A 9,108-nucleotide genomic window follows, 5' to 3' on the forward strand; every position below is an offset into this window, starting at 1 on the left:
TCTTCAAAATCAAGAGAAAGCAACATATAACTGACCATGTGCAAAAATGGATTCAGGTAGGAATATGCCTACTTTGTCTAGAGTTTGTCCTTGTGATTTATTAATAGTCATTACAAATGCTGGCATCACGGGAAATTGTCATTGAATCAATTTAAATGGGAGGCCAGTGTCAGATGGGGACAAATTAATTCTTGGAATTAGAACAGCCTCTCCCTCTGCAGATCCTGTTAATACTTCAACTTCGATAATGTTAGGTCGTAATCTTTTGATAATAAATCTGGTACCATTACAAAGACCCCATTTACTATTGAGATTTCTCAATAGCATGATGATTGCACCCCGTTTCAATTTTAATTTATGACACGGCATTCCCGAAGGAGTAATACTATTAAGAAATTCGATGGGAAAATTTTCCTTTTCAGCATCATCTGTGGAATCAATGGAATCATCACTCAAATATGTGTGAAAATCTCCATCGAGTATATCCAAATTTTCTTTATTTAATTTTTGAACATGCTCATTTTTTGGACAAAGAATTGCATGTTTAGATATATTTTTAATATTATCTATAGCAGTGGTTCTCAACCTTGGCTGCACATTAGAATCACCTGGGAATCTTTTTATTTTTATTATTTTTATTTTTTTTAATATATTTTATTGATTTTTTACAGAGAGGAAGGGAGAGGGATAGAGAGTTAGAAACATCGATGAGAGAGAAACATCGATCAGCTGCCTACTGCACACCCCCTGCAGGGGATGTGCCCTCAACCAAGGTACATGCCCTTGACCGGAATCGAACCTGGGACCCTTGAGTCCACAGGCCGACGCTCTATCCACTGAGCCAAACCGGTTAGGGCTGGGAATCTTTTTAAAATCCTGATTCCTGGGCCTCATCCTCCAGAAATTGTTTCTTTGTTATGGGGTGGGGCCATAACATTAGTAACAAAGAAACAGAATTAAAATTTTATTGTGGGGAGCCGCTACAGTGTTTTGGACAGGTTCAAGCCTTGGACTGATGAGAGGGCACAGTCCTCTCATTGCCATGTGCAAGTCCCAGCTTGGAGGGCAGGGCCCTCCCAGCACAATTATAGCCAACAGCTGTAGTTGTAAGCTTGAACCTATGGTCCGAACACGTGGTCCCACGTGCCTGAGTGATGTAGGCTTGATAGAGTTCAGGTGCATGTAGTTGAGTAGGATTGAAACCCAGGAGAATGTTGTAAACATCTTGGTCACACCCTTAGTTTGCCTCGTAGCATCTGCTATAAAATAAAGGCATGGCTGTGGGAGTGGTCACTGTCTTTCAGAGAAGCAGTGTCCCAATGAGACCTGGCTTTCATTCTCTTGTCTGTCCTTTCTAAGCTTTTCAGCCACACCCACTCAGGTTCACCCCTGGCCGTGCTGGCTCGAGGCACACTTTAGAAAGATCTGCCTCCACACTCCAAGGGTGGGTTCCTGCCTCAAACCCTGCCCTCCAGGAAACAGCTCGGGGCAGGGTGTAGCTGATGTCAAGACAACCCCTGCAGAACTGACTTCCTTCCGCTTGGTCGAGGCGGTTCTGGACATGATGAACACCACCCATGGTTTTTATATAAGTAGATATATATATATATATACATAGATATATATATATAGATAGATAGATAGATAGATAGATAGATAGATAGATGATGTGTTTGTGAGATTCTATTAATGGTATAATGGTATTTTTTAAATTAGTACCATCAGTTGCTTATTGCAATACCTCCCTTAAATATCCTTTCTAATAAAAGAGAAACATGGTAATTAGCCGTACATCCGCTACCCTTCCCATTGGCTAATCAGGGCGATATGCAAATTAACTGCCAGCCAAGATGGCGGCCAGCAGCCATGCACTGAAGCGAACAGGGAGGCTTGCTTGCTCCAGTGACTGCGGACTCCAACGTTCCCCGCCTGACTTGCCGGCCTCTCAGCTGCAACTCTAAGCAACTATGTTGCAAATATAGAAGCTAAACAAAACCCCAGAAACCTGCTTTAGTCAGCCGGGCTTCAGCCAGCCAGACCGCAACATTGTATCAAATACAGAAGGTAAACAAAGGCCAGAAACCTGCTTTGAGGCCTCAAAGCTAAAGCTGGCCCAGAATAAAAAAAAAAAGAAGAAAAAAAGGAGCGGTTGGGAGCTTCAGTCACCCGCCAGCCTGAAAACGACCCTCAGCCCCTCAGCCAGACTGGCCAGGCACCCCAGTGGGGACTCCCACCCTGATCCAGGACACCCTTCAGGGTAAACCAGCCAGCCCCCACACGTGCACCAGGCCTCTATTCTATATAGTAAAAGGGTAATATGCCTCCCAGCACCGGGATCAGCAGAGCCCGCGAGGCCTCCCAGCACTGGGATCAGCGTGACAGGGGGCAGTGCCCAAACACCCTGATTACCCTGTGGCTCTGTGTGTGACAGGGGCGGGGCCACAACCTCCCTATCCACCCTGCTTTGTTCGTGACAGGGGAAGGCACTCCAACCCCCTGATCAGCCCTGCTCTGTGCCTGATAGGGGGTAGCTCCCCCAACCCCCTGATCACCTGCGGCTGTGTGTGACAGGGTCGGCGCCCCAACCACCCCCCCCACGAAGCCCTGCTCTGTGTGTGACGGGGTAGAGCCATAACCTCCCCATCGGCCCTGCCCTGAGTGTGACAGTGGCGTCGCCCCAACCCCCTGATCCGCCCTGCTCTGTGTGTGACAGGGGGCAGTGCCCCAACTCCCCTATCGGCCCTACTCTGTGAGTGACAGGGGGAAGCTCCCAACCCCCTGATGTGCCCTGCTCTGTGCGTGACAGGGGGGAGCTCCTCAACCCCCTGATCAACCCTGCTCTGTGTGTGACAGGGTACAGAGCCCCAACCCCCCTGATGGGCCCTGCTCTGTGAGTGACAGGGGGCAACGCCCCAACCCCCTGATCGGCCCTGCTCTGTGCGTGACAGGGGGTGGCACCGCAACTTCCCTATCAACCCTGCCTTGAGTGTGACAGGGGGCGGTGCCCCAACCCCCCAATCGGCCCTACCCTGAGCGTGACTAGGGGTGGCATAGCAACCTTCCGATCCACCCTGCTCTGTGCATGACAGGGGGCAGCGCCCCAACTCCCCAATCGGCCCTGTCTGAGCCTGACCAGGGGCTGCACCTAGGGATTGGGCCTGCCCTCTGCCACCCAGGAGCAGGCCTAAGCCAGCAGGTCATTATCTCCTGAGGGGTCCCAGACTGGAAGAGGGCACAGGATGGGCTGAGGGACCCCCTCTTCCCCCCGAGGGCACAAATTTTTGTGCACAGGGCCTCTAGTCTATTATAATAAAAGCATAATATGCTAATTAGACCGGACAGCCAAATGACTTTCCAGATGTTCTTCCAGACGACCTTCTGGATGAAGCCAGGGCTGCGAGGGCTGAGGCAAGCCACACTGGCTTCCAGGGCCAAGCCCCTTGTATGAATTTCGAGCATCAGGCCTCTATTTAATAACAAAGCACAGTACTTAATCTTTATGTTTCGGTTTTCTTTATTTTTGGAGCAGGGGTTTAAGTGTCATTTAGTTTCTATTTTGTATAATAGGAATGCTAAAAGGTATTTTAGAACTAATACAACTATTTAATTTTCCTTACATTTATTATTATAGGCTCCCTTAAACTCAGCAGTTTTGAAGCTTTATTTTTAGAGGCAAGTCACTCTAGATGGCAGGGGACTGCTATTTGGCACTAAAACAACAAATTGTGTTCCATTCTTCTCCATTGTTCGTTTAGACCTTTTCTTTCTTTCTTTCTTTTTTTCTCAGCAAATAGCCAATTATGAAGGATCTATTTTCTCAGTTTTTAGTTCCAAGGTCCCATCAATCATACCAGACCTGAGGGGAGAAAGCATCATGTGCGCACTAAGATTTTCAAGCCCAAAGCTGTGTTGTTGCTCTCTGTAGCAGTACCATCTGCTCTGAGCCAAGTTTAAAGCCAAGGGATTCCAATAAACCCACACGTCAAAAACTTCCCACTATGCAAGAACACCAACCTAAAGGATCTGTGTGAAATGTGAGCCACACACTTCAAAAAGAAATCAACAATGTTTGGAATAACACCACAGAATTCAAGCAGAGCGCCTATTACAGAACTCACAAAGACCCAGCTACGCCAGGAGGTGGCACACTCTGAAGGAAACTGCAAAAGTTAAAGGGATATAAAACAGAAAAAAAAGCTGATCAAAATATAATCATTAAATAAACATAGACTCCGTTTAATAATATTCAGTATTAAAAAGGACCTTCTAAAGCGATGCAAGTACGTACCAGAAGATCTTTTATCAAGAAAAGTTGCATCTCCCTTACATTACTTAAAATATTTTCAAGTAGAGTGACAGTCAATATTTTAAATATTTTTAAAGCATGCAATTGTATTAATTTAAAAATTAAGAAGGCAGTCAAAAGCAAAAATTAGTGTTAACAAAGTCCTAAATCTTGAAATAATTGTATTGTAGACTTAGAAATTTTAAAAGAAATAATAAAAATCTCATTTTCATAAAGTTGTTTAGAGCTATAAAATGCTTTCATTTTAATGATCTAAGTGGTTTTACCTTCTTAAGTTCTCCATATTTGAATGTATTTTCCTACAGAACCAATGAAGTAATATAACTTATGTTCCTAATCAGAGCTTAATATACAAAACCTTACTACATATAAATGAATATGTGCATAACATTTAATTGTGACAAGCACTTTTTTCTCAAGAGTTTAAAATTTCAATGGAACAATCTGGTATACACTTTTAAAAATATATTTTTATTGATTTTTAGAGAAAGGAAGGGAGAGGGATGGAGAGAAACACCAATGTTCATTGATTGGCTGCTGTCTGCACGCCACCTACTGGGGATGGAGCCCACAGCTCAGGCATTTGCCCTGACTGGGAATCAAACTGGCAACCTTTTGGTGCATAGGATGATGTCCAACCAACTAAGTCATACGAGCCACGGACATGGCCACTTGTACACCTTTATTTTTTGTGATTATTTAACACTAGAGGCCCAGTGCACGAAATTTATGCATGGGGGGAGGATCCCCTCAGTCCAGCCTGCACCCTCTCCAATCTGGCAGTCGGACATCCCTCTCACAATCCGGGACCACTGGCTCCTAACTGCTCATCTGCCTGCCTGCCTGATCACTCCTAACTGTCCCTCCGATGGCCTGGTCACCCCCAACTGCCCCCCCTTCTGGCCTGGTTGCCCCTCACTGCCCCTCTCTGCTGGCCTGGTCACCCCTCACTGCCCCCCCCTCTGGCCTGGTCACCCCTAACTGCCCCCCAGATGGCCTGGTCACCCCATGCAGCCTGCTGCTCAGTAGTTTGGTCGGCCCTCACTAACCCCCCTGCCGGCCTGGTCACCCCACGCAGCCTGTTCAGTTGTCCGGTTGTTTCGGTTGCAATGGTTGCTTAGGCTTTTATATATATAGATTATCTTCATTTGTAGAACAAGCTCGTGATACAGCTTGAGAATAAAAGGTAAGTAACAAAGTTTTTGATAGAGGAAAGAAAACAAGAAATCTTCAAGAAAATGACAACGTGAAAATTATGTTATTGAAAGACCCTCAAGAAAGGAAAATTTGAAAGCAGGAAAGTCTCCTAATGCTCAAGATTTAGGGAATATTTCATTACATGCAACAAAACTGACCAAGGATGTGGTTTTCTTTTTTTTTCCTGTTATGAGTGTTAAGCTTTGCTTTAGTTATCATTTTGCTGTGGAACAAATCACTTCAAAACTTGGTGGCTTAAGATGACATTTATGATTATCTCTCACAGCTCTATGTGCTGACTAAGATCGGCAAGGTGATTTTCACTCAGTGTCCTTCATGAGATGTAGTTCAGGTGCCAAAAATAATCTTTTGATTATGTAACAACTCTAATCAAAAGTAATGTGGGTGTTGTATTTTTTATGAAAGCAAGTTTAACATTCTTCTTAAATTAAGATGTAGTTAATATACAATATTATGTTAGTTTCAGGTGTACAACACTGTTATTCAGCATTAATATGCCTAACGAAGTGATCACCACTGTCACCATCTGTCATTGTCCAAGGTTATTACAATATTATGACTATATTCCCTGTGTTGTATATTATGTCCCTGACTTATTTTAGAACTGGGGATTTGTATCTCTTTTTATATTATTTTATTTTGGTCTTTCTCTGCAACCTCTTCCTCTCTGGTAACCATCAGTGTTTTTCCCTGTGTCTGTGAGACAGTTTCAGATTTCTATTATTTGTGCACTGTGTCTTTCTTAAAATAAAATAAAAAGTATTGATTTCAGTGAGAGGAAGGGAGAGGGAGAGAGATAGAAACATCAGTGATGAGAGAATCTTTGATCAGCTGCCTCCTACAGGTTCCCTACTGGAGATTAAGCCAGAAACCCCAGGCATGTGCCCTGACCATAATTGAACCATGACCTCCTGGTTCATAGGTCCATGCTCAACCACTGAACCACACAGGCCTGTATTGTTTTGTTGAAAATGGCAAAATTTTATTATTTTATTGGCTGAGTAATATACCACGATATATATTTACCACACATTCTTTCTTCATTCATCCGTCCATGAACACTCAGGTTGCTTCCATATCTCAGCTATTGTAAGTAATGCTGGGATGGACATAGGGATGCATATATCTTTTGATATTAGTGTTTTCATTTTCTTTGGATAGATATAGAAGTGAAATTTTTAGTTCATATACTATTTCTGTTTTTAATTTAGAGGAACTTCCATACCCTTCTGCATAGGAACTGCATCAATTTGCAGTCCCACTAACAGTGCAGAAGAGTTCTCTTGTCAACACATCCTTCCAATATTTATTTGTTGTCTTTTTTATAATAACCAATCTGACAGATAGGTGTGTGGTGATATCTCATTGTGGTTTTTATTTTCATTCCCCTGATGATTAGTGATGTTGGGCATCTTTTTATGTCTGTTGACCATCTGTATGTCTTTGGGAAAATGTCTATTCAAAGCTTCTGTCCATTTTTTAATTGGATTGTTTGTCTTTAGTTATTGAGTTGTATGAGTTCTTTATATATTTTAGATACTGATTTCTTAGCAGATACATGATTTGCAAATATTTTTTCCTCATTCAGCAGCAGTTCCTTATCAGATACATGATGTGCAAATATTTTCCTCATTCATTTCATGTTGTTGATGATTTCCTTTTTTTGTGCCAAAGCTTTTTAATTTGATGTAGTCCTGCTTATTTATTTTTGCTTTTGTTTTATGTTAGATTTAAGAAAATCATTGCCTTTTTAGCAGCAGAATCCTTTGTGAGCTTTAGAATTTTCATCTGCTCTTTTTTTCTTTTCATTTTTTTTGAGGGAGACTCTTTCTCTCCTCCCTTCCATGCTTATCATTTCTTGTTTAAAAGTTGCCTCCTTGCCCTAACCGGTTTGGCTCAGTGGATAGAGCATTAGCCTGTGAACTGAAGGGTCCCGGGTTCGATTCTAGTCAAGGGCATGTACCTTGGTTACAGGCTCAATCCCCAGCAGGGCTTGTGCAGGAGGCAGCTGATCGATGTTTTTAACTCTCTCTTCCTTTCCCTTCCTCTCTGAAAAAATCATTAAAATATATTTTTTTAAAAAGTTGCCGCCATCACAATTACTTCCATCTCTGCCCTTCATTATTGTCTTACATTCATTCTGTAGCTTATTTTCTTCAGTGATATGGCTCAACAAGTCTTTAGGCCAATGTAATGCTTGATTTTGTCCCTGGATCAAGTTTATACACATTTCCTGACTAGGTAAAGCCACAGTGGGCCAGCAACCATAGCTTCAGTCATATGACCAGTAGATCTATTTCTTTTTATAAAAAATACATTCACTTACTAACAGGAAGAATGCTCCCCTTACACTTGAATTCCATCTGTACACAAGGCTTTGAGCCCATTGTCTTGCCCTGAACACATTTAGTCCCTTTACCCACAGCAGGCAAACTCCGAGCCACCATGGATCCAAAACCCTTTATGATTATTGCTTCATCTTTACCTTTATGTTCTCTTTATGCTCTATAAGATTATCTGTCTTGATACCTGTATATTTTGTTTTGCTTTCATATTTGTTATATCATTGTCATGTGCATGGGCAGATTCTATGGCAACATTATGAAATTTTCAGAATTATCTGAGAGCTATTATATTTTAGTGTGCACAATCCTCCTTCAATATCAGAAATATATACCCACCTTTAATTTTCATGCATTATGAACTCTCAGTATGATCAACATCTTACATCCTTCATAATCTGTAACACAATGACATCCCTAGAATAGACAGAATTAAATGTTTGTTGTTAAGGATGAGTTTAAGGAGGAACACCTCTGAAGGAAGGTTATCCAGTGAAAGGGAACAGTAATGTGAGACTCTGATCAAGGCTTCAATAGTTGAGAAGGGAAAGACATGCTGAGCAATTTAGGAATTAATATCTGCAAGATTGGAGGTGAGTTGAATTGGTTGGTAGGGGGGGTGAACAAGAGAAAATATGTTGTGGGGTTTTGTTTATTTGTTTTTTACTTTAAAATTTTTGTATTTACTTTAAATCATTTTATTTTATATATATTTTTAATATATTTTATTGGTTTTAGAGAGGGAGGGAGAGGAAGAGAGAGAAAGAAACATCAATGATGAAAGAGAATCATTAATGGACTGCCTCCTATACGCTCCATACTGGAGATCAAGCCTGCAACCTGGGCATGTGCCCTTGACCAAAATTGAACCATGACCTCCTAGTTCCTAGGTCAACACTCAACCACTGAGCCATGCCGGGCCATTTTATTTTTTAAATTTTTTCTTTATTGTTGAAAGTATTACAGATGTCCCCCCCCCTCTTTTTTTCTTCCTATTGACCCCTTCCACCCTGCACCTGACCCTCCAAGGCCTTCACCACTCTATTGTCTGTGTCCATGGGTTATGCACACATGTATATAAGTTTCCAGGTTAATCTCTCCACCCCACCCCCTCTTTAAATCATTTTACATTTTCAATTACAGTTGACTACAATATTATATTAGTTTCAGATGTACACCTCAGTGATTAGACATTATATAACTTACTAAGTGATCATCCCAATAAATTTAGTAGCCATAAGA

This window comes from Myotis lucifugus, unplaced genomic scaffold (genome assembly GCF_000147115.1).
Source record: "Myotis lucifugus unplaced genomic scaffold, Myoluc2.0 scaffold_96, whole genome shotgun sequence".
Classification (NCBI taxonomy): domain Eukaryota; kingdom Metazoa; phylum Chordata; class Mammalia; order Chiroptera; family Vespertilionidae; genus Myotis; species Myotis lucifugus.